The following is a 25,051-nucleotide window of genomic DNA, read 5'->3' as shown; positions in this document are numbered from 1 at the left end:
CCCAGTTTCTCAGAACAAGACTAGGAAAATATATATTGTTTTGCCCATGTTAAAAAAAATCCTGTCAATCTTATCTTTGAAAAGTTCTAGCTCCTCTATCTTCAAGCAGAGACTTGAAATTTGGCAGGGGATGAGAGGAAAACTGGAACTGGAAATTGATGAGTTGAGAGGGTGGAGAGGCCAGAGGGGTGAGACTAGACCATCTACACTACAAAGTTAGGTCACCATAACTACATCGCTTCAGTGCAACGTGATAAGCCAACCTAAGCCCTGGTGTAGACGCTGCTAGGCTGACAGAAGAATTCTTCCGTCAATCTAGCTAGTGCTTCTTGGAGAGATGGATTTACTATGTGATGAAAGAAACCCTCCTGCCATTGTAGTAAGGGTACAGAGGGTACATTTCTAATGTAGACATACCCTGAGACGGGATGAGAAGCCCTAGGAACGGAGACTGGAACCACTTTGGTGAAGAGAATGGGACTGGGATGAGCAGTGGCGGATTTAGAGTTAGTGGGGACCTGTGCACAGGTTCATTTTCAGGGTCGCCCCCTCAGGACCCAGCCAAGAAAAAGATCATTCTCTCTTATCTCCTCCACCCCACCCCACCCCCGTTTTTCATTCTATTTTTCTTCATCCTCCTCCTATATTATAAGTAATGGGAAGTAAATGAAAATAAAGTAAGGTACCTTGACTGGGGTAGGGGGTTGGAGTGTGCGAGGGAGTGAGGAGTGCGGGGTCTGGGAGGACGTTTTGGTGCAGGGTGCAGGCTCTGGGCTGGGGCAGGGTGTTGGAGTGCAGGACAGGGGCAGGGGAATGGCACTGACCTCAGGCGGCACAGCTCCCAAAGCCACCGGCACACACACCCCTCCGGCAGCGGCTCCTAAGCGGGGGGGACATGGGGATCTCCGCGCGCCGCTGCCTGCAGGCGCTGCCCCCACAGTTCCCATTGGCCACAGTTCCTGCCCAATGGGAGCTGCGTAGTCAGAGCTTGGGGCGGGGGCCGCGTGTGGAGACACACACACACACAGGGGCCACAGGGACATGCCGGCCACTCCTGGGAGCAAAGTGGCATGGAGGGAGGGAGGCAGAATGGGCAGGGAGGCTCCTTAGCCCTGCTGCTGGCACATCTCTGCACACCCCTTAGGGGGAGGGGGACAGCGGGTTTCCATGTGCTGCCTGAGGTGGGAGCAGTGCATGGAGCCACCTCCCTCCCCGCCAGGTGTGCGCAGACACGTGCCAGCAGTCGACCACTTTTGGGAGCGGTGTGGGGCCATTGGCCATGGCATGCAGGCAGCCTGCCTCCCTGAGCCCTGCTATTGTGCCGGTTGGGACTTGGGGGCAGGTTGTCAGATATTTGTCCTGCATTTTACCGCCCCCCTGTCATTGGGGGTTTCGTGCCACTGCACAGTCTGTTTCATGGTAAATCCGCTCCTGGGGACGAGGAGGAATGGGGAAGAGACAGAACTGGAATAGGGACAGGTTGGAGGGGATGGGACAGAAGGGGTCAAGCTAAGGGGGAATGGACAAATATAATCTGACCAATTGCAACCTTAATTCTGGCATTTCCTAACTTTTGACTTTTAAGCTTGACTTTGCAACCTTAATAATTTTATTTTAATGTATTTTTTGTGTAATAACTATATATTTTATATAATGCTTTTTTACACACACACACACCATTAAAGTTGCAAAGTCAAGTTCTCAAAAAAGTTAGGAAATGCCAGAATTAACTTTGCCCATTCAACCTTACTTCAGTCACCTTGTACATACGCGTTAAGATATACACTTTAATTATTTGATCACTTGCAATTTTTTCTGAGTCCACTACCTCATTTAGTGAATGGGTAGTTGTGATGGTTCCCAGTGATAGCCAGGTTTGTGAGGCACCTCTCTGCTACCTTAGTGTGAGGAAGTCCTGAGTGTGCCTGTCATAAGTCAGCTCCCCAACTCCAACAACTACTGACAACACAATTACTCCCCTCCAGGCTTCTGCAGCCCCCGTCTCTCTCTACAGGTTAGAGGTAGACACATTCCAACACCCAAGTCCTCCAAGCATCTCCCTGAAGTATCCAGCCTCTGTTCCACTGAATATTTTCAGAATTCACATATCCTCTACTCTCAAAGGAGTAGTACACACCAGATTATCTGTTTCACCCCAAAATCACTGCTCCGCTTACCTCACAGCACTTAGCTATGTTTATAGTGATAACAAGAATAAATATATTCAACAAAGAACAGAGATTCCAGTAATAGCAATTAAGATTAATGGAAACAAAGCGTTGCATATAATACATAACCATAACATGCATTCTAGAGCCTAAACCTAATTAACAATATGACCTCTTATCTAATAAGATACTGCTTACCCAAAGTCCTTCTCATTCTGTTTTTCAACCAGGATGGCTGAGACCCTCTTTTCACAAGACCAAGCCTGCCAACAGCTTGCCTCTCTAGACGAAGGATGCCAAAACTTCTCTCCGAACCCCGAGATATATTATATTTGTTCTTCACCTCTAAAAAGCTCCCCCTTCACCTCTTCCTGAAGTCTCCACAATCTCTTCATTAGCATTTGACTCATTACAAAAGTAGACTTCCATTGTAAAATACACAACACACAATAGTGAACCAGGGAGATAAGTGTTTCCCTCCTCTTGTCTGGTGTACGCTAAGGCATGCTACCTCTCGGTCACCTGCCTTTAACTGCAAGGCTTGAAGAACATAATTTCCAATATACACAGAGGTGAAAGTAAGTCGGTACACAGCTGACCATACTGACAGGGGGCAGCTTCTCCAGGCAGGCAATTTAAAAGGGCTCTGCACTCCCAGCAGCAGCCGGAGCCCCTGGCCCTTTAAATCACCACCAGAGCCCCGAGGCTCCCAGCTGCTGCCGCAGCTACAGCTAAATGGGACTCCGGCGGTGATTTAAAAGTCCCGGGGCTCCCGACTGCCAGTACCAGGGTAGTAGTGGCGGTGATTTAAAGGACCCACACCTTCTGCCTGAGTCCCCGCCCCTTCCATCTGAGGCCCTCCCTCCCCGCCACTCAAGCCCTGCGTACTGGTAAGTCTTAAGTTACTTTCACCCCTGAATATAGGTATCTATCTCCTTACATATTATGCACATGTAACCCCCCTCCTGTTCAGCATTCCAGTAACAGGTTGTTTAAGATAAGGTAAGTCTGCCATATGGCCTTTTATACATCTTTGTGGGGCTAGGCCCGAGGTTCCTCAGTGTGCTTTGCATGCGCCAGTGTGTATTCACCTCACACTAAACCCACTCAGACTAACCGCCAGGAACAGTTTTATTCTGTAAGGAACACACAAACAGGATTCCAGTCCAGCACCCTCTTCTCTGCTTGTCTCATGCGCCCAACTTCAGTGCTAAAACTTCCTGTTCAGCAGGTAGAGGGTACTTCCTGTTGAGTTCTCTCAACACAGAGTAGTTCAGAGGCGATGTGTGTGGGGGACATGCAGGGTCATGTCCCCCCCGATTTCTCAGGATGCCTCTCACTGGGACACCCAGCAGCAAGGAGGCATTGGCTCCCCCTCACTGTGCATCCATGCAGTGCGGGTAGGGAGGAAGCAGCAGAGCAGCTGCCTGCAGGTTGGTTCCCCTGTTTCCCTCTATTACGATATCTACAGACATGGGACTCAACTTGCCCAGGGTAGGGTGGTTTCTCCAGAAATCCTCTGTCATGGTTGTGATCTGTGACCCTGAATCAATTAAGACCTTGCACAGGATACCATTGACCTCCAAATTTTCTTCATTTAGGGTCCCCACCAGGCCAGAATGCTCGGTTGCTACTGGCGGAGTATGCTGGGAAGTTGTGCACCCTGCTACTATTGGGGGGACTTTTCATCAGCGCTTTGCCCTTCACCCGACCCTTGGTGTCTAACCATAGCCATTTAAAGAACAGGGAACCTCAGCTTGAGCAGGCTTCATGGGGTGGGGCTGAACAGGTTGATGACAGCCCTGGACTATGTGGCCTTCTTATCCACAATGGTGGCATATGAAACAGCCTCTGGCCATGGACACTAACATCAGGGGTACCTTGACCACATCCCCATCTAGAATTTTGGGGTATGGCCCCCTGAAAAATGTGCCCTGTTGCAGTTCCTGTTCCTCCAATTGTCCCATTCTCTCATGGCTGTCTCTTGAGGACAGTCAGCTCCTGGATTAGCCCAGTTAGGCCTGTCACTGCTTCCAGTAGCATGTGGCCTGGAGTACTCCCGGGTGGAGGCACCTCCGGAGCAATCTGCACAGCATCGTCTGCCAGGGCAACTTGTTGCATATTGTTTATCATCTGGACTGGCACACCCATTCTACCTTCTGTATTTCTCTCCTGGGCCAGCTGATGCAGTTCTCCTTGCAGCTCGCAGAATGTCAGGTAGCAGGGCTGCAGAGGTGCCAACCTGTTGTGGACTTCTCACTCCTGGATGCCCCACATGAACTACTGTGTCAATTTATAGCTCCAATCAGGAAAGGATGGCCCCCTCAGAGCTTCTCCTCTACTACCACAGTTAGGCCCCTAATTTGATGGTATAGGATGAGACTGTTTCTCTTGGGCATTGGCGTCTTTCATAAAAGTCTGCCATGGGGTCCGGAGACAAATGGCAGTTGTTATACTCCGCTCTAAGTTCTTCAATGGCTCAGGCTGGAAATTGCTCCTGGAGGTGGCAAGTTAAGGTCCCCTCACTGAATGCAGCAGTTCAAAAATAAAACAATGTAAAACTTTAGAGCCTATAAATCCACTCTGTCCTATTTCAATTGCTATGACAAACAAGTTTGTTTACATTTACGGGAGATAATGCTGCCCGCTTCTTGTTTACAACATTAACTGAAAGTGAGAACAGGCGTTGTCATGGCACTGTTGTAGCCTGCTATGCCGTTCCCCTCTGGTGTTGTCTGGACCAGTGATCTGCTAGGCCACTCCAATCCTTGAATCCTTGACTCTGGGAGCCAGTCTTACCCTGCTCTGCTGTGAGAACCCCCACTCCTGGGCTGTTCACGCACATCCTCTGGCATGTAAGCTGCTCCCAGCTATTTGCAAGCAAATGACACTAGCCAATATCTCCGGTCCCAGAAACAACCCTAGGAACATCCGTCTTGCAGTGTCCAGTTATGCCCACCGAATGCTGCAAGCTTATATAAGTTCATCAATTTAACAAATAAATTGATATGTAGCAGACTTGTTCTCCCAAGGGGAGCCTCTGGCACACTTCAAATCAAAGCTTCAGGTAGAATAAACAAACAGATTTATTAGCTATAAAGATTGATTTTAAGTCATTATAAGTCAAAGCATAACAAGTCAGATTTGGTCAAATGAAATAAAAGCAAAACGTATTCTAAGCTGATCTTAATACTTTTAACACTTTAAAAACTTAGATGCTTCTCACCACAGGCTGGCTGGTTACTTTTCAGTCAGACTCTCCCCTTTGATCAGCATTTCAGTCGCTTGGTGCTGTTGGTGTCTGTAGATGTAGGTGGAAGAGAGAGTGCGTGGCAAAATGTCTCTCCCTTTTATCATGTCCTTTCTTTCCCCCTGGCTTTGCGTCCCCTCCCCCCCCCCACTGTCAGGTGAGCATTACCTCATCGCAGTCCCAAACTGCCCAAAGGAACGGGGGTGACTCCCTCGAGGGTCTAACAGATTCTTTTGTTGCGGCCTAAGCCAGTGTCCTTTGTTCCTGTGAGGCTGGGCATGGTTTGTCCCATCCATGCCCTGACGAGGTGTGAACTGCCCCTCTGCTCCTGAAGAGTTTTTGCATGGGCTTACTTTACACCCTGGGGATACATTTTCAGCCTCATAACTATATACATGAAACTATAACCTATAACCTAGAGAATTTTTTCACTTCAAGGTCCCAGAAGCAAAGACAAGGTTTTCATCTCGAGGCCAAAAGATCAAAAACATCAAGACACTTCATCACGGCCTTGGATAGACCAAGAGACTACTGACACTTGATCTTAGCTCATACATTACTGTAACAATTACTATAACATCACTATGACAACCATGCTCAGTGCATTATGAGCCTTCCCAAGACACCCAACATGACAAACTTTGCATTGGATACCACACAATCATTTTATAAAGATGAACATGGGGGTGTAGGGTGTTCCCCTGAGGCACAGAGCATCACACCGGCATCACAAGATATTTACGTGCCAGATGCGCTAAAGATTCATATGTCCCTTCATGCTTCAACCACCATTCCAGAGGACATGTGTTCATGCTGATGACGGGTTCTGCTCAATAACAATCCAAAGCAGACCGATGGATGTTCATTTTTATCATCTGAGTCAGAGCCACCAGCAGAAGGTTGATTTTCATTTTTGGTGGTTCAGGTTCTGTAGTTTTCACATTGGAGGGTTGCTCTTTTAAGACTTCTGAAAGCATGCTCCACATCTCATCCCTCTCAGATTTAGGACAGCCCTTCAGATTCTTAAACCTTGGGTCGAGTGCTGTAGCTAGCTTTAGAAATCTCACATTGGTACCTTCTTCGTGTTTTGTCAAATCTGAGGTGAAAGCGTTCTTAAAAATGAACAACATGTGTTGGGTCATCATCCGAGACTGCTATAACATGAAATATATGTCAGAATGCAGGTTAAACAGAGCAGGAGACATACAAGTCTCGCCCATGGAGTTCACTCACAAATTTAATTAACACATTATTTTTTTAACGTCATCAGTGTGGAAGCATGTCCTCTGGAATGGTAGCTGAAGCAAGAAGAGGTATACGAATGTTTAGCATATCTGGCATGTAAATATCTTGCAATGCTAGCTACAAAAGTGCCATGTGAATGCCTGTTCTCACTTTCAGATGACATTTTAAATAAGAAACTGGCAGCATTATTTCCCGTAAATGTAAACAAACTAGTTTATGTTAGTGATTGGCTGAACAAGAAGTAGGACTGTGTGGACTTGTAGGCTCTAAAGTTTTACATTGTTTTATTTTTGAGTGCAGTTATGTAACAAAAAAATCTACATTTGTAAGTTACACTTTTGCAATAAAGAGATTGCACTATAGAACTTGTATGAGGTGAACTGAAAAATAGTATTTCTTTATCATTCTTACAGTGCAAATATTTGTAATCAATAATATAAATTGAGTACTGTACACTTTGAATTTTGTGTTGTAATTGAAATCAATATATTTGAAAATGTAGAAAAAAATTCAAAAATATTTAATAAATGTCAATTGGTATTCTGTTGTTTAACAGTGCGATTAAAACTGTGATTAATCACAATTAATTATTTAAATCACGATTAATTTTTTTTGGTTAATCGCATGAGTTAACTGCAATTAATTGACAGCCCTAGTTATATTGCTTGAACACCCAAAGTTCTTACTGATTTTAGTGGGAGTTCAAGGTGAAGTTGAACAGACTTTTCCTACAAAATATGGATTTGTATCCAAAATAACTTATTAGATGTAAGTGCTGAGTTACCCAAAAGTCAGTGGGTATGTTCTTGTTCCCTTCAACTGATGTCCTGGCAGGAACATCTCCTTGGGATCATGTTATGATTTATTGACTACACAGCAATCAAAGCATTAATTAGGTCAAACCATGTCAATTGTAAAAAAGCTTAATTAGTAGTTTAAAATGGAATCCAGATGCCCTCATCATTTCAAGGGAGAAAAGGCACTAAGCAGTTTTTCCTTGTGCTATGTGGCATGCATCCAAGTTGAACTCTCATATGAAAATAAGTGAGTTCATTGTTCTGAACTTGCAGCCAACTGGAATGTTGGTGCCTTCAGTTTTGTCTGAATGTTTTGCAGCTGAGAAGTACATAACATACTTTAAATAAAAGAGGGAAAAAACAGTAACAGTAACTAATGAAATCTAAATAATATATTTTATTTCTTTGTAGATTTGTGAACATTACATAACATTTGGATCCACTGACTAAACTGATTTGAAAATAGCTCAATTATTAAGGTATTTCTCTGTTTCCATAGAAACTCTTAGCCCATTAATGACACGTAGAAGTGAATAAAGTCCATGACCATATAATTTGTTCCACTTTTCTCAACAAGATTGATGAAGACATAGCAGTTAACATCACAAAGAAAGCTCACCTATAGGACAGATTTTGGGGGTACTAGTCTGCTGTACCTTCTGGCTTGGAAACAGCCATTTCTGCTTTCTGACCACAAGCATCTTGTGAAAAGCTCAGCCCCACCATTGACAAATTTTGACTTTTATCAGAAGAGCAAAAAAATAGGACTTGCTGGGCAAAACTAGGAAATTTAGCAAAATGTTATGGTAAATGACTGAAATCCACAAAGCAACTGGGAAGAGGAGTGAAAACGGCAACCAATGCCCAAGAAGGTTGTTTTTCTTAAAATGTGGATGAAATCCAGTGACACTTTGCACTGAAAAAAGTCCCTTCCTTTCCCCCCACCCACCCCATTTATTAGTTTGTTTAGTGTTGGAAAAGATGGTTAACTGACAGTCTTGGAAAGTGAAGTCACAGCCTCCCTCAGGGGACTAAGAGGAAGAAAGGCCCAATTACACCTCTGCTCAGTCCTGCTCAGATTTTGATTGTGGCCATGCCAGGGAGAGCAGGAGGTACTCATCCATCCAAGACTGCTGCAGCAAGTAGAGGGGACAGAAAAGAGAGACAGAAGAGAAAGGGAAGGGGAGGGAGGGAAGGGAGTGGGAGGAGTCTTGGATCCAGCCCCCCGCTACTCACTGAACCAACTAGCTCACCAGCTATATTGGGGGATGTGAGCTTCTCTGTGAAAAGGATAAAGTAACTTACTCCTACCCGAGAGCAAGCAGGAAGCAGTGAAGGAATTGTGCCTCAGAAGGGTGTCCGAGTCACACAATGCCTCAGAGGGCTGCGTCTGGGATTGCGCATCTTGCACATCATCCCTTCTTCAGGGTTTAGCCCAAAGTCACAAGCTAGCCCTCAATCCATAGAAAAGGTACATATAGCATGGGAAGTGGCTTCCCTATGCTGCCCTGTCAATGTGACTTGAACCTATGCAGTAACCAGCTCAGACTCAAGCCCATTCAGTCTTTAGCCTTACTGCCACGAAGGGTGCAAACTAGTGCTAAGTTTGGTGGTGGATTGGAGGAGGATATTGGTTCACTAGGAACTGGAGTGTCTGGCGACATCAGCTTGGTCCCATCAGGACCAACCATCAGGTGGTATTTATATTCTCCAGAGTGCAATAATCAGAAAAGGAAGCCCACACATTAGTAGTTCCTCAGGCCAGAACACAAGTGTAGGTCATGAATGCTCTATGCTCTCAGAATCACAATGTAGACAAAGAAAAAACGTGACAGGGCCCTTATCTAATGTTTTCCTCCAACCCAGTTTACTCCATATTTTCACTCTCAAGGACATTGTAACATGAATGTCACTAAACAGTGCATACGGCACAATTCAGCTGTAACATTATTTTTCTCCTCGTCTCTCTCTCGACTAGCTTGTGTGTAGGCGAGAAAAAAATACTGCACAATTACTATCTGCCAAGTAGCTCTGAAGACATTATATAGTGCTGAAGACAAGCCCTGCCGGGCAAACTGATGAAAGAAGAAAAGAAACATTCCAAAGTTTAAACTGATTCCAGGGGCTGCTGATCAGGTCAAGGATTATCCAGCAGTGACACTGAGTTTCCCAGACTATACAAGGGTTAAGGCTTTGGATGAAGTAAAGGAAATTTGTACCACTGAGTCAGTTCACTCCCTTTGCTGCTGCTAGGGTAACAAACAGACACCGGAAAACTTCTGCCATAAAGAGATCTTTAGTGGCATTCCTTCATTAGGAAAGTGGGGCTAAGCCTGCGCTCATGGACTTCAGAGGGAGCAAAACCAGGCCAAATTTGTAGATGTCATTTTGAAACTGCTATAAAGGAAAATTCAAAAGTAGAAAAAGAAAAGAAAAAAAATCACAGAAACACAAAATGTTTCCAGGAAATTTTAATAAAATTTAAGACATTTCACAGTGAAGTTTATCCAAATAATGCTTGATATTAATCTGATATTGTTGAAATTCATTTGCAGCTATGATATAAAATGTAAGGAGTTTTTATTACAGCTAAATTTCATCTTACAGATATATCAGTAATTAGTCTACCTGTACAATATGAAACAAAGTTACCTGATCAATTCATCAAATCCATTAAGATGGGCTGTGGCCTGCTTATTTATACTGGTGACCAGTTATTCATATAATCTCATTGATTTCTTTTTTGAGTAACTGCTCAGCAACACGAGTAAGGGAATTCACAATCAAACCCTTTCTTAATGGTTTGGAATTAACATGAAATTCAGTGTATAGTAACCACAGCATGGCTCCTAATGTGGATGTCCATCACCATGTATATCATTAGTCAGACGGGAAAAGTACTTCACTTTATAGGACGCATCTTTGAGACCAAGAGCAGAATCAAGCAGTGAGTCTGATTCTCTGACAAATGATGCATGGAGACACTCTGGAGCAGGAGTTTGTGATATGCCATTTTTATTCATCACTTATATATCATTTAGGTGCACCGGGTAATTTATAATAGGTAGAACATATCAAACAAAGAATATAATCCCTGCTCCATAGTGCTTACAATATAAAAGAAATGACTGGACACAATCTGACACAAACAATTCCATAAGTTACCATCTAGGTCTTTATGGATTGGAATGAGGCATTTTAGCTGGAATTGGTCATGGGATAGGTGGGTTTTCTGTCTTTTTTTATTTGATAATTAAAAGAGGAAAGGAAGGGCATACATGAATTGTGAGGCTGTTCCAGCTGCAGCAGGCAGTCACAAGTTAGAAATACTCTCTTAGGTATCTATACCCTCATGGAGTTTAGATATTTCTCTTGGATATGATTAACTTGAGGGAAACCAAGGTGGATGAGTAAGCCCTTAAGTAGAAGAGTATACAGAGACAGGAAGGATGGGTGAATTAGTGTGGCTAGGAACAATCAATATGAGCGTGGTATCTTAGTTATGAGGATCTGGATAGTGAGGTATAATGGATAATGGAGGATAATGGTTTGGGCTACAAAGGCAGCTCTTGTGGTTTGCCTGGAGGGCATTACTCCGGTGCACAGCTGTGTCACTTTGATGCCAACTTAGGATGGTTGAGAATCAGAACATGACGGTAGGCTGGGGATATGGAGCACCAAAGGGCAGGGTTTGGTAGGAGGGTGTGGGTTCCTTGATCCCCGTGGTAGCAAGCAGGGGACAAGAAGACCGGAAAGTAGTTAGTGGGGTTATAAAGGAGGTGGTGCAGCTATCTGACTTGCATCCAGCCTAGAGTACAGGAAGACTCCCACATCAAAGCTGGATAAATACAGAGTGCTCCTCATTCACTTTCTTTGAGGTTCCATTGGACTGTATTGGAAAACTGATCATTGATTAACAGATCAGTCGTGCGTGGGACAAAGTTCTGTACTCAGAGTGTATAGGGGGTTAGTGATAGAGCATGTGGTACCCAGTTTTATGTCTCCATCTCATCTCAGATGATCCATGAGGAGTGGTTTGCTAGAAAATGAGTTGGCTAAGGCTTAAACCAGGTAAGATAGAGCCAATACTGATAGGTTGAGAAGCAACTAGAAGCTATTGCAGAGATTATAGTGACTACCTTGATCAAGAATGTACACCTGCTGTTTGTTATCCAAATCCATAATTTGGGGGTCTGGTTATACCAACATCTGTTTTAGATCACCAAGTAGCAGTTTGGCTGGCATTTTTCCATCTGTTGTTGTCCAGACATATATGACCTTTACTTTCAGATGCAAATCTTGCTATTGTTATCCATGCCATTGCCTTGGCTATTTCGAGATCAGACCCCTGCAATATTCTCTGCAGGGGGACACTCCTTAAGGGTATTTGGAAATTGAAACTGATACAGAACATAGCCACCTGTTTGGTGAATGGTACCTTCAGAGGGGCAGGTGACATCAGTAACCTGCACTGGTTAGCTTCCACTCAGTGTTGTCTCTCTCTCTTTCCATGTAATATTGCTATAGTAGCAATCAGCAGAAGTGCTTGAACTGGAGTTCCCAAGGTATATACAGCAGAGGAGCTACTAGGAGACTGTACCAACATTTCCCTTTGAGGAACAGACCTTTGGAATTCCCTCCTCCATTTAGCCCAAATCTGTTGACTTTCAGAATATGACTATTGTTATCCAAGCTTTTGAGGGAGGGAAGACGTAAGAGAGAATGGGACAGAATCTGAGGGAGAATAGGGTAGTGTTACTTGATCATCACCGGATTTTGTAAGGAATTAGACCTGTTGAGATGCTTTTTTATGCAGTCAAATTTTGCATGCTGTTATGTTCATAACATGCTCACAAAGAAGTTAGACAAAAACATTCTTGCTGGAAGGCTGCAATGTAACACTACTTTATTTCTTAGAATTCAGAACGACACCACACAAGAACACAAAAGAGAGACAGACAAAGCATGCTGTTCCCTAAACCAGAGAGGTACAACTCAACCCACCCAGGGGGTGGCACATATCGTGGGGTAGGGGAGGGTATGCCTCCCCAAATAGCCTAGTGTGGCCCCACCCACGCTCCACCCCCTCCTGCTTGCCCTTCCCCCTGGGCCCAGCCCAGGCAGGCTGCTCGTCTTCAGGAAAAGCATGCTGGGGCTGGGAGGGCCGCTGGCCCATAAGCCTGGTGCTTGGGAGCTGGTGGGCCGTGTGCCACCTGCCTGCTGCTTGGAGGCTGGGGGCCGCGCACCTGGCACTGCGGTGGGAGCAGGGGGAGGGCTGGCGGCTGGGGCGGGGGGAAGCTCAGGGCTCTGGCGGGGAAAGGGGGTGGGAGGGGCAGGATCTCGTGCCGGAGAGGTGGGCCTGGCCAGGGACTAGCCTCCCCAAGCCAGGGGTTCGACTGCCACCAATGAACCCACTTACTTTAGGCTGGCTCTCTGCAGACTGACTGAGATCACATGCTTCCCTGCAGAGCCCCCTAGCCTGCAAGCAAGACCAAAAAAAACTCTTACTCTTAAAGTGACAGCATGTCATTTTAACACAGTTTTTTTACACCACATACTGTTTTTTAAGGGATGGCAGAACACCTGGAGATTTAAATGGGTGCCTTTTTTGGTTTAAAAATCGAAGTAAATGAAGTGTGAAAAGATGAGAAGAGTGGGTGCTTGGGTGAGCCAGAAAAAATGGGAGGAGTCATAGGGGGACATGAGGACGGCAATAGAGGAGGAGCTGAGATATGGTGTTATATTGGCAAACCCCTCTGGTGTTGGAAGAAAAAAGGAACAGCATTCTAAACATTCGTGTGTGCATTTGGGGGTAGGAGAGTCCAAGAACAACAATCAGGGAATAATGGAGGAAAAATATCTATTTAAAAAGGAGCTAAATCATTTTGCATTGACTCATTTCAGTCCATCCCAGTTTCTCTGACTTACTTAATCTTTTCCAAATAAGTAGAGATAGAATACAAATGTAAATCAGATATTTTGGGTTGGACTTGGTAACTGAAGCTTGCCAAACAGAGTCAGACAAAGGCTTTTATAGGCATGCTGTAAAAACAGAAATGCTGTAAACAAACCTTAGAAAGGATGTTTAAGGTCATTTTCTTCTCCCTATCCTCTTCCTCCTATCAGTTCACAGGGCAACACATTACATGTTTGTTCTCTTGGTAGCTATCGTTCCATTTGCAACACACCCACTGACATAATGTGATATCTTGGCCTGTGAAGCTTTGGTATAAGCTTATTTCAAAATTATATGGTAAAGAGGCAGAATATCCTCAAAGTATCTTAAATCTGCATTTGTAGATGAAAAAGTAAAGAATCGTGTCTCATGGTGGTTACAAGAATTACCATATTTTCATGACATTCCACAGCATAGTGTAACCACAATGTCATTTTTTACAACATTAAGTAAAATATGGAAATTTGGGAAGTTCTTTGTACTCTGCCGTAACAAAACAAACATGTTCATTTAGTTTATTCCCTAAATTCTCTAGTTGCTCTCTCCTCCTTTTACACATTTGTTCACATGTATATAAAGCAACCTGCTGTGTGTGCTTTTTTCAGTGCTATTTGCAGGTCTGAATTAGACAGATACTTAGCTAAATTCTGTCCTCATTTGCAATAGTGTAACCCCACTGACTCCAAGGGTGTTTGGTTTTTCCACACAAGCAGGAAAACCAGAATAAATTATTCAAAATGCCATCCCTTTTCTTCTCTTTCTTTACTAATGATGTGGAAATCTGAATGTCAGAAGTGGGCAGCAGCATGGCTGCTCCTGTGCAGTTATGAGGAATGGGGAATGGTGGGTAGGGATGTCCATAAAAGCGACTGGGTTTCAGGAGCCCATCCAGAATAGGAGCACCTTTTCATTGTGCGTATGGCTTTTCCCTCCATTCACGAAGAATGTGGTACTGATCCATAATTTAACCAATGTTTGGCAGATGACAGACAGCATGAGTATTTGTCTGGAAAAGTAAAGTGTGTCATCATTAACACACATCCTTTTTACACCATCAGTAGAACAGTTCATATGCAGCTGCATATTGGGAGGACCCCCTCAGTCTCAAACACCAACAGTTTACCAAAACCTCCCTCATGCTGCAAGACCAAATAGCCCAATTATAAACTAATAACAATCCTAAAGTATCCTGGACTTTCATCCCACTGTATATGTAAATTACTAACAATCTACTATTACCCTATTTAGGTACGGCAAATAGGCTCCATGTTGAGTTGCTACTGAGATATTCTTATGATGAATTACTAATATGCTATAATGAAAAATTGCTAGTGTGCTACCTTGGGCTGTCTATGAATTTTTGAACAGGAAAGCTTTTCTGTATTCCCAGAGGGCAAAACGCAGCCCTGTTAGCTTCTGTTTGCATTCCCATTCCACTCTGTTGTACTAGCAGTACTTATTTACTCATTGTGTAAGCTTCCCAGTTCTCTTATGTGAACATTTCTACAAACATTTTCATAAATATCACTAATGACTGTATATCTTTGTATAGCCATTCCCAACAGCTACTCAGTTGTAGCCTTAAAATGTCCATCAAAACAGAAATTCAATGAAAAATGGGGCAGAGGGGGAGAGAGGTTTTTTTAAATCTGTTTCTGATCACCTAATACACACAGACTGTAATTATTTTAGCATTTCTGATAGGCTTGCTTGTGCCTCTGCAGAAGGAGAGCAGTGCTGGGGCTGGACTGTTTAAGCAAGAGAGGATCAGGATGGAAAATGGGGTTTGCAACACGTTTATTAGATAAACAGTCCTCCATGGGCAATGTTACATTGTATTCTACTATATGTATGCCCATCAGGGGCGACTCTAGGCACCAGCAAAGCAAGCACATGCTTGGGGCAGCCCATTTGCAGGGGCGGCAGGGATCCAGCATGGGAGCTGAGAACCAACAGGGGCCCTGGGAGCTATAGTTCCTTGGTTAGCTCCCTGCCTATAGAGCCAGCCCTGGAGCAGGGAAAGAACTACATTTCCCAGCATTCCCTTGGCCACTACCAACAGGAAAGAGGGGGAGGAAGTGAGGAAGCTGAGACCTCATGCTGCAGCCTGCTGTGAATGGAGAGCTGCACTGGGAAGGGTAGGGATACCATATTTTAACATTCAAAAAATAGGACACTCCATGGGGAGGGAGGGTAGCCCCCCCCTGCCACCATCCACTCCCTCCGACTGCCCCCCACAGAAACCCCAACCCATCCAACCCTCCTGCTCCCTGATCACCCCCTCCCGGGACCCCTGCCCCAACTGCCCCCCCAGGATCCCACCCCCTATCTAAGCCCCACTGATCCTTGTCCCCTGATAGCCCCCTCCTGGGACCCTACCCCCTATCTAAGCCTCCCTTCTCCTTGTCCCCAACTGCCCCCTCCTGAGACCCCCCCAACTTCCCCCCTAGAACCTCACCCCATCACCTGTCCCTTGACAAACCCCTGGGACTCCCATGCCTATCCAACTGATGCCTGTCCCCTGACTGCCCCCCCTGAACCCCTGACCCATCTAACCCCCCCTTGTCCCTGCCCCGACTACCCCCTGAACCTCCGCCCCATCCAACCCCCCCCCTGCTCCTTGTCCCTTAACTGCCCCCCACGGAACTCCCTACCCCTTCTCCAACTCCCCAGCCCCCTTACCGTGCCACTCAGACCAGTGTGTCTGGCTTCGCACAGCGCCAGACACACTGCTGCATACATGCTGCCGTGCTCCCCTGCGGAGCCACAGCCCCCGCCCCCCGCCCAGCACCTGCCTTCCAGATTTGAACACCTCAAAATTCAGGAGTGCTCAAGCTCAGTTTGGTCAGCTGTTACTTCATTTCTCCCAAATCAAATATACTGATCCACTGTAACTTGCTGTAGAAAAAATAGGATAAAATTGAGCAAGAAATGCTTCCCAGTGGTTATTAGGACTGGAATTGCTATTTTCAACAGCCATTGCCTTTTGTTTGTTTGTGTGTTTGTTTTGTTTAAAAGGAAGACAGTGATATTGCATTGGCAAATTCCCCATAGAAAGAAAGAGTGGAACAAAAGAATAATAAAGGCACCTCAACTTTTCCTCATTTATGTAGGACAGTCTTATAATATGCATCCAGATATCCTCCAATCACACAAGCTGAAAATTGTTCCACTTTATTGCAGTTCTGTAACCATATGGGAACCAATCCTGTCTGTGTTCTGTGCACATCCAAAATTCTTGCTGAATGACCGGCCCTGGGAGCGAGTTACCAGTGACCAGAGCTGCGGCGGAAGGAGGGTGCAGGGCGGGGGGGAGAGCCCAGGGCTGGGGTGGCAGGAGGTGTGTGTGTGGGGCAATGGTGGGGGGGTAGGGAGGAGCTCAGAACTGGGGCGGCAGGGGGGTGCGGGTGGAGGGGGAGAGCCCAGGGTTGGGGCAGCAGGGGGGTGCGGCGAGGAGCCCAGGGCTGGGACGGGGGGCAGCCAAAAATTTTTTGCTTGGGGCGGCAAAAAACCTAGAGCCGGCCCTGATGCCCATCATTGTGTTATGTGAACTCCACTTGCGGTATATGCAGGGGATCAGACACACACACTTCTGGGATTGCTACCACTATCCTTCATTCTGCTACACTAAAGTGTCCGCACCTGTGTGAATGGTGATGTGAGGGAAAGGGATCCCTGCCTCCTCCTTCCACCGCTCAGCACATCTGCACTTTAACTTCCACAGTTTGGCCCTAAATGAATATATTTGACGGGGAGGATTTTGTCCTTTAAATAAAAAATGGAGTATCTTTCCAGGATCCAATTAGATGGATGTTTTAGAAATCAAGGATTTCTTTCATATGGAAAGATTTTAATAAGCTGAAAGCACAAGATATCTTTGAGTGATCCTTTGTGCAGAGAAATAGGCACCCAAGAATAATCCATGTGTTATATTCTGAAGAGCTCTGTCATCAAGGATGCAAGCAAGGAAAAAAACATAGCACCTTATTTTTATGTGAGGTTTTTAAAAAGCGTATTTAACTGTGGCAGCTCCCTCGCCTACAGTCACAGGCTATTGTTCTCCACAGTGACTCTCCAACCTTCTCAGATCCACACAGGGAAGAAATCCCATTCATCATTATTGATTACTTTAGGCCTTGAAGGGCTTTGTGAGGCAAAGGCTGGTGTCAATGTAGGACAATGGGCATGGTCAGACCTTCTCTAGGACTCTTTGTTTAGGCTTGATGGGGTACCTGTAGCACTCTGTGTATATGTCTAAACTGAACATCCTGAAGCAGAGCTCTGTGTAAACTCAAAAGCTTGTCTCTTTCACCAACAGAAGTTGGTCCAATAAAAGATATGACCTCACTCGCTTTGTCTCTCTAATATCCTGGGACCAACATGACTACAACAACCCTGCAATAAACGGAGTATCAGTTCCATGCAGCACAAAAAGCTAAAAGAGAATTGCACTGCCAGGATCAAGTTTGCTTTAAGAACTATTGGGAAGGTGGGAAACAATAACATTCAGTTATGTGGAAAGTCAGGGACATTTTTCAGGTAAGAACACAGACTTTGGTGTTTGCTTGAAAAAATCTACCCATCCAGAAGTTATGGCTTGATGCAGGAATTACTGGGTGAAATTCTATTGCCCGTGCTATGCAGAAGATCAGACTGGGGTAAAATTTCAGAAGTGCCTAATTGACTCAGTAGTCTACATCTAATTTTCAAAAGTGACTTGGCCATTTAGGCAGGGCCGGTGCAGGGAAGTTTGGCGCCCTAGGCAAAACTTCCACCTTGCACCCCACCCCCTGCCCTGAGGCGCCCCCTCCTCACTGCAGCTCTCCCCCTTGTCCTGAGGCCCCCCCCATGACAGCTCCCCCCCCCAGGGAGCCACCCCAGCTCACCTCTGCTCTGCCTTCTCCCCGAGCACACCGCCCCCGCTCTAATTCTCCTCCCCTCCCAGGCTTGCGGCGCCAAACAGCTGATTGGTGCCGCAAGCCTGGGAGGCGGGAGAAGTGGAGCAGCGACCGCACGCTCGGGGACGGGGCGTAGGAACGCTGTAAAAAAAAATTGGGGGCACTGCTTTTTGGCGCCCCCAAATCTTGGCGCCCTAGGCAACCACCTAGTTTGCCTTAATGGTAGCACCGGCCCTGCATTTAGGAGCCTTAGTCCCATTGATTCACAATGTGGTTTGTGGGATTTTTAATCCCACAAAATTCAGGGTTGTTTCTATCTAGGGCTTTTGTTTAGCTTAATATTAGAGATAGGAGCCAGTTCTGAGTTTTACAATGGAGCCTCTAAATTTAGACTATGAATCTCAACTAAAGCGTGAAATTATTTGTGTCCAGGGTTTGTGCTTGGGTGTCTCATTTTTAAGAGTAGCAACTATATTAGGGAAACTGCTCCCCATGTGATATTTAATTTTGTAAAACAACTTGGAATATAGTTTTATGAAAGATGCTGTACAAAACAAAACTTTTGTAGCAGTTACTAGTACCATTAATATTGTTCCATCATATGCCACTGGAATAGTAGATCCCAGAAAACTGCCAGAGGCAGAGTGCCAGCATTTTAAACCCCATCAGAAGCAAACAGACCGAAAAGCTCTCCTTCCTTTCTCTTCTCAAATTATAAAAGAAATTTAAATTGCAGGAGAGAGATGAGGATGGGAACTGGGGAACAAGATATCCCTCTATTGAGCTAATAAAAAATATGCAAACTTCCAGATATCACAATCTGTGAATGTTGGTATATATCAGAACAGTGGCTGGTGTATTCCAAACTCCAGGTTCATACAACTTAGTATGGGCTGAGATTTGGAATACATAGACTTCACCATGCGTCAGAAGTTCTCTTTTGGGACAGAAAAAGAATGAGATATGGAACATGCTGGACTCCATTATATGTTGATGTTATAGCCAGAAGCTTATATTTGGAACCACGTCTATTTTTGTTAATTAGTCCAATAATAAAAAAAAATCTATAACAGGTTTTTCTATAGTCCCATTTTAATTAGAGTATTGTTTTGCTGGCTGTTGACTAAAACAATGAATGACTTTGAGCAGGACTGGCTTTAGGTTTTTTGCCGCCCCAAGCAAAAAACTTTTTGGCTGCCCCCCACCCCAGCCCTGGGCTCCCCCCTGCAGCCCCCTGCTGCCCCAGCCCTGGGCTCTCCCCCCCGCACCTCCTGCCACCCCAGCGCTGGGCTTCCCCCCTTTCCTCACCCTTCCCCACCACCAGTGCCCTCCCCTCACCCACCGCAGCTCTGGGCTCTCCCCCTGAACCTGCACCCTCCTTCCACCGCAGCCCTGGTCACTGGTAACTCGCTCCCAGGGCAGGTCATTCAGCAGGAATTTTAGATGTGCACAGAACACAGACAGGATTGGTTCCCATATGGTTACAGAACTGCAGTAAAGTGGAACAGTTTTCAGCTTGTGTGATTGGAGGATATCTGGATGCATATTATCAGACTGTCCTACATAAATGAGGAAAAGTTGAGGTGCCTTTATTATTCTTTTGTTCCACTCTTTGTTTCTATGGGGAATTTGCCAATGCAATATCACTGTCTTCCTTTTAAACAAATAAAACTAAAACAAACAAACAAACAAACAAAAAAACAATGGCTGTTGAAAATAGCAATTCCAGTCCTAAAAACTACTGGGAAGCATTTCTTGCTCAATTTTATCCTACTTTTTCTACAGCAAGTTACAGTGGATCAGTATATTTGATTTGGGAGAAATGAAGTAACAGCTGCCCAAACTGAGCTTGAGCACTCCTGAATTTTGAGGGTTCAAACCTGGAAGGCCGGTGCTAGATTCCCTTTCTGAATATTGGCTAAATCTGGAAAGGAAAAGTCAATTTCTGCTTCCACGGCTCAGAAGTGGAAATCCTCCTCCGTGCCTGGTACTGTATCTAAAGCTGCCCAAGTCCTCTAGCAGAGCCTCCCCTCCCTTACTTTTCATTTTAAATTCTAGTGAGATCCATGTACCTCCCATGCTAGGCTTCAGATAGAGGGGGGCACTGTCCATTTAGTCCACCCAGTTCCTTCTTTGGGGGCTGCAAGGTGAGGTCACACCAGTATCCCTAATCCAGTCTGGGGATGTCTTCTGAAGGGGATATCTGGGCCAAAGCCTTCTACTCCTTGGGATGGGCACAATTGTCCCCCACTCACAGTGCCACCCCCTTCTAGCAGCCACCTCTCCATCCACAGCAAGCTGCAGCATGGCTCAGCTGTCTCACTCCCTCCCCCTCCCTTTCCTGTTGATAGCTGCCAAGGGATTGCTGGGAAATGTAGTTCTTTTCCTGCTCCAGGGCTGGCTCTATAGACAGGGAGCTAGGCAAGGAACTACAGCTCCCAGGGTCCCGGGGGTTCTCCGCTTCTGCAGCCGGCCCCCAAGCAAAAAAAAAAAAAGACGGCCCGAATGCTGCCCCCTGCAAATGTGCTGCCCCAAGCACCTGCTTGCTTTGCTGGTGCCTAGAGCCGGCCCTGACTTTGAGCCAAACTCTGCACTCAAATATTCTCATGAAACTCCCAAGTTAGCCTGTCTGTCTCCTTTCATAGGCCCAATCATTGTAATATATCAGCATATCTAATAAATATTAATGAATTTATCTTCACAGATAGAGAATTATTAGTGCCATTGTTCTAAAGGTGAGAAACTAAGACACAGGGAAATTAAAGGTTTGGTTGCTTTGGATGGAACTGGAGCTGGTCAGGAATTTTTTGACAAAATAGGGTTTAATTGGAAAAATACTGTACTGTCAACATCAAAATTTTTACTGGGAACTTTCCTGGGGAAGATTTCTCAGGCACAGAATGGAATCTCTGGCGGAAACATCAGAGAGAGTGTGAAAGAATAGCTAAGTCATTAGGGTACTCACCCTAGGTAAGTGGGAGATCTAGGTTCATATCCCTGCTCTGAATAAGGCAGAACAACAACTTGTCTCCCACATCCCTAGAGGATACCCTGTCCACTGGGCTATCTGGGGGAGGAGGATGAAGTTTCTCTCACTTCTTTTGCAAAAAAACCCAAAACACTTTGAAACATACATCATCCTGATGTAAAATAGGAATTTTTTGAAATCATAAAATCTGTTTCCCACACAATGAGACTACTGTATTGTGGATACTTCTCTTAAAACATCTGCCAGGTGTGCAGTGGCAGTCAAAAAAGCTAACAGAAAGTTAGGAACCATTAGGAAAGGGCTAGATAATAAGACAGAAAATATCATAATGCCATTCTATAAATCCACGGTATGCCCACACCTTGAATACTGTATGCAGTTCTGATTGCCACATCTAAATATATATATATTTATATTTAGATGTGGCATTATATATATTAGAATTGTGAAAATACAGAGAAGAGAAACAAAAATTATGAGGGGTATGGAACAGCTTCCATACAAGGAGAGATTAAAAAGACAGACTATTCAAGTTAGAAAAGGAACGACTAAGAGGGAATATGATAGAGGTCTATAAAAATCATGAATGATATGGAGGATATACCCCTTCATGTAAAACAAGAACCAGAGGTCACCCAATGAAACTAATAGTCAGAAGGTTTAAAACAAACATAAGGAAGTACTCCTTCCAACAACACAGAGTCAACTTGTGGAATGCATTGCCAGGGGATGTTGTGAAAGCCAAAACTACAATGGGGTTCAAAAAAGAATTAGATACGTTCATGTAGGGTAGGTCCATCAATGGCTATTAGTCAAGATGGTCAAAGATGCAACCCCATGTTCTGGGTGTCCCTAAGTCTCTGACTGCCAGAAGCTGGGCCTGGTTGATGGGATGGATCACTCAATAATTGCCCTGTTTTGTTCATTCCCTCCGAAGCATCTGGCACCACCCATTGTAGGAAGGCAGGATACTGGGCTAGATGGATCACTGATCTGACCTAGTATGGCCATTCTTATGTTCTTACGTAGTAGCAGACTGAGATAGTATTGAGCATGAGATGTCAGAATCAAACAGGACAGCTGTGAAAGACCAATTAATTGAAAACAAGTCTCCTGAATCTCAATCCACTGTCTTAACTACAAGACCATCCTTTCTGCCAAGATATGGTAATAATTGGGACTTTTTCTGTTGGAAAGGTAATATGGCAAACACAAGATATATACTAGCTGTCAGGAACAGTATCCCTGATGATGACACAGCACAACTTGTTGCTGAGCTCTGGGACTTTATCCTCATGCACAATTATTTCAAATTTGGTGGCAATATATACCTCCAGACCAGTGGCACCGCCATGGGCACCCTCATGGCCCCACAATATGCCAACATTTTTATGGCTGACCTGGAACAACGCTTCCTCAGCTCTCGTCCACTCATGCCCCTTCTCTACCTACGCTACATTGATGACATCTTCATCATCTGGATCCATGGAAAGGAGACCCTGGAAGAATTCCACCATGATTTCAACAGCTTTCACCCCACCATCAACCTCAGCCTGGACCAATCTACATGGGAGGTCCACTTCCTATACACCACAGTACAAGTAAGTGATGGCCACGTTAACACCACCCTATACCGAAAACCCACCGACCGCTATGCCTACCTTCATGCCTCCAGCTTCCACCCCGGACACACCACACGATCCATCGTCTTCAGCCAAGCGCTGAGGTACAACCGCATCTGCTCCAACCCCTCAGATGGAAACCAACACCTACAAGATCTTCACTAAGCATTCTCAGAACTATGATACCCACACAAGGAAATAAAGAAACAAATCAACAGAGCCAGACGTGTACCCAGAAACCTCCTGCTACAAGACAGGCCCAAAAAAGAAACCAGTAGAACTCCACTGGCCATCACCTACAATCCTCGGCTTAAACCTCTCCAACGCATCATCAGCGATCTACAACCCATCCTGGACAATGATCCCTCACTTTCACAGACCTTGGGAGGCAGGCCAGTCCTCGCCCACAGACAACCCGCCAACCTTAAGCATATTCTCACCAGCAACCATGCACCGCACCATAACAACTCTAACTCAGGAACCAACCCATGCAACAAACCTCGATGCCAACTCTGCCCACATATCTACACCAGCAACACCATCACAGGACCTAACCAGATCGGCTACAATATCACCGGCTCATTCACCTGCACATCCACCAATGTTATATATGCCATCATGTGCCAGCAATGCCCCTCTGCTATGTACATTGGCCAAACTGGACAGTCACTACGCAAGAGGATAAATGGACACAAGTCAGATATCAGGAATGGCAATATACAAAAACCTGTAGGAGAACACTTCAACCTCCCTGGCCACACAATAGCAGATGTAAAGGTAGCCATCTTACAGCAAAAAAACTTCAGGACCAGACTCCAAAGAGAAACTGCTGAGCTCCAGTTCATTTGCAAATTTGACACCATCAGATCAGGATTAAACAAAGACTGTGAATGGCTATCCAACTACAGAAGCAGTTTCTCCTCCCTTGGTGTTCACACCTCAACTACTAGCAGAGCACCTCACCCTCCCTGATTGAACTAACCTCGTTATCTCCATGCTGATTTATACCTGCCTCTGGAAATTTCCATTACTTGCATCTGAAGAAGTGAGGTTCTTACCCACAAAAGCTTATGCTCCAATACTTCTGTTAGTCTTAAAGGTGCCACAGGACCCTCTGTTGCTTTTTACAGATTCAGACTAACACGGCTACCCCTCTGATACAAGATATCTAATCAGTTCTTAAAATGTAGTGGGGATAACTTCTTGTTTCAGAACTAATCAGGAGGACCATTTTAGATTTCATTCTGAGTAACTGGGAGGAATTGCTTGTCAATCTGAAGCTGAAAAGCAATTTGGGTGAAAGTGATCATGAAATGATAGATTTCCTGATTCTAAGGAAAGGAAGGCATAAGAGAAGCAGAATAAGGACAATGGACTTCAAAAAAGCAGCCTTTAACAAACTTGAGAGAACTGATAGGTAAGATCCCATGGGAAGAAAATCTAAAGGTAAAAAGAGTTCAGGAGAGCTGGCAGTTTCTCAGAGATAATACCAAAGGCACAACTGTAAACTATCCCGATGAGAAGGAAAGATAGGAAAAATAGTATGAGGCCAATATGGCTCCATTAGGAGCGCTTTAAAGACCTGAAAATCAAAAAGGAATTCTACAAAAAAGGGGAAATATGGACAAATTGCTGAGGAGGTCAAGCATATAGGGCCTAAATCAGAAAGGCTAGGGCACAAAATGAGTTACATCTGACAAGGGACAAAAATGGCAATAAAAAGAGGTTTAATAAATACATTAGGAGCAAGAGAACAATGAAAGAAAAGGAGATTTAGGTTAGATAGTAGGGGAAACTTTCCAATGATAAAGATAGTTAAACACTGGAATTGCGCTTCCAGAATCCCCATCACTTGAGGTTTTTAAGAACAGTTCAGACAAACACCTATCAGGGATGGTCTAGGTTCGCTTGGTCCTGCCTCAGCACAGGGGACTGGACTATATGACTTCTTGAGGTCACTTCAACATCTATATTTCTATGATTCTATGTATCTGACACAAAAAAAAATGGCTTTATATTTAAGAATTTAAAAACCCTGTCTTTTTAGAGATCTGGCTCAGCTCACATAGCCTTTATCTACAGCAATCCTAACATATTACCGTATGTCTTTTCGAAAGGACACTGCT

The sequence above is a fragment of the Malaclemys terrapin genome, chromosome 1 (assembly GCF_027887155.1).
Source record: "Malaclemys terrapin pileata isolate rMalTer1 chromosome 1, rMalTer1.hap1, whole genome shotgun sequence".
Classification (NCBI taxonomy): domain Eukaryota; kingdom Metazoa; phylum Chordata; order Testudines; family Emydidae; genus Malaclemys; species Malaclemys terrapin.
The sequence above is the reverse complement of the archived record's forward strand: the minus strand, read 5'-3'. Positions refer to the sequence as shown.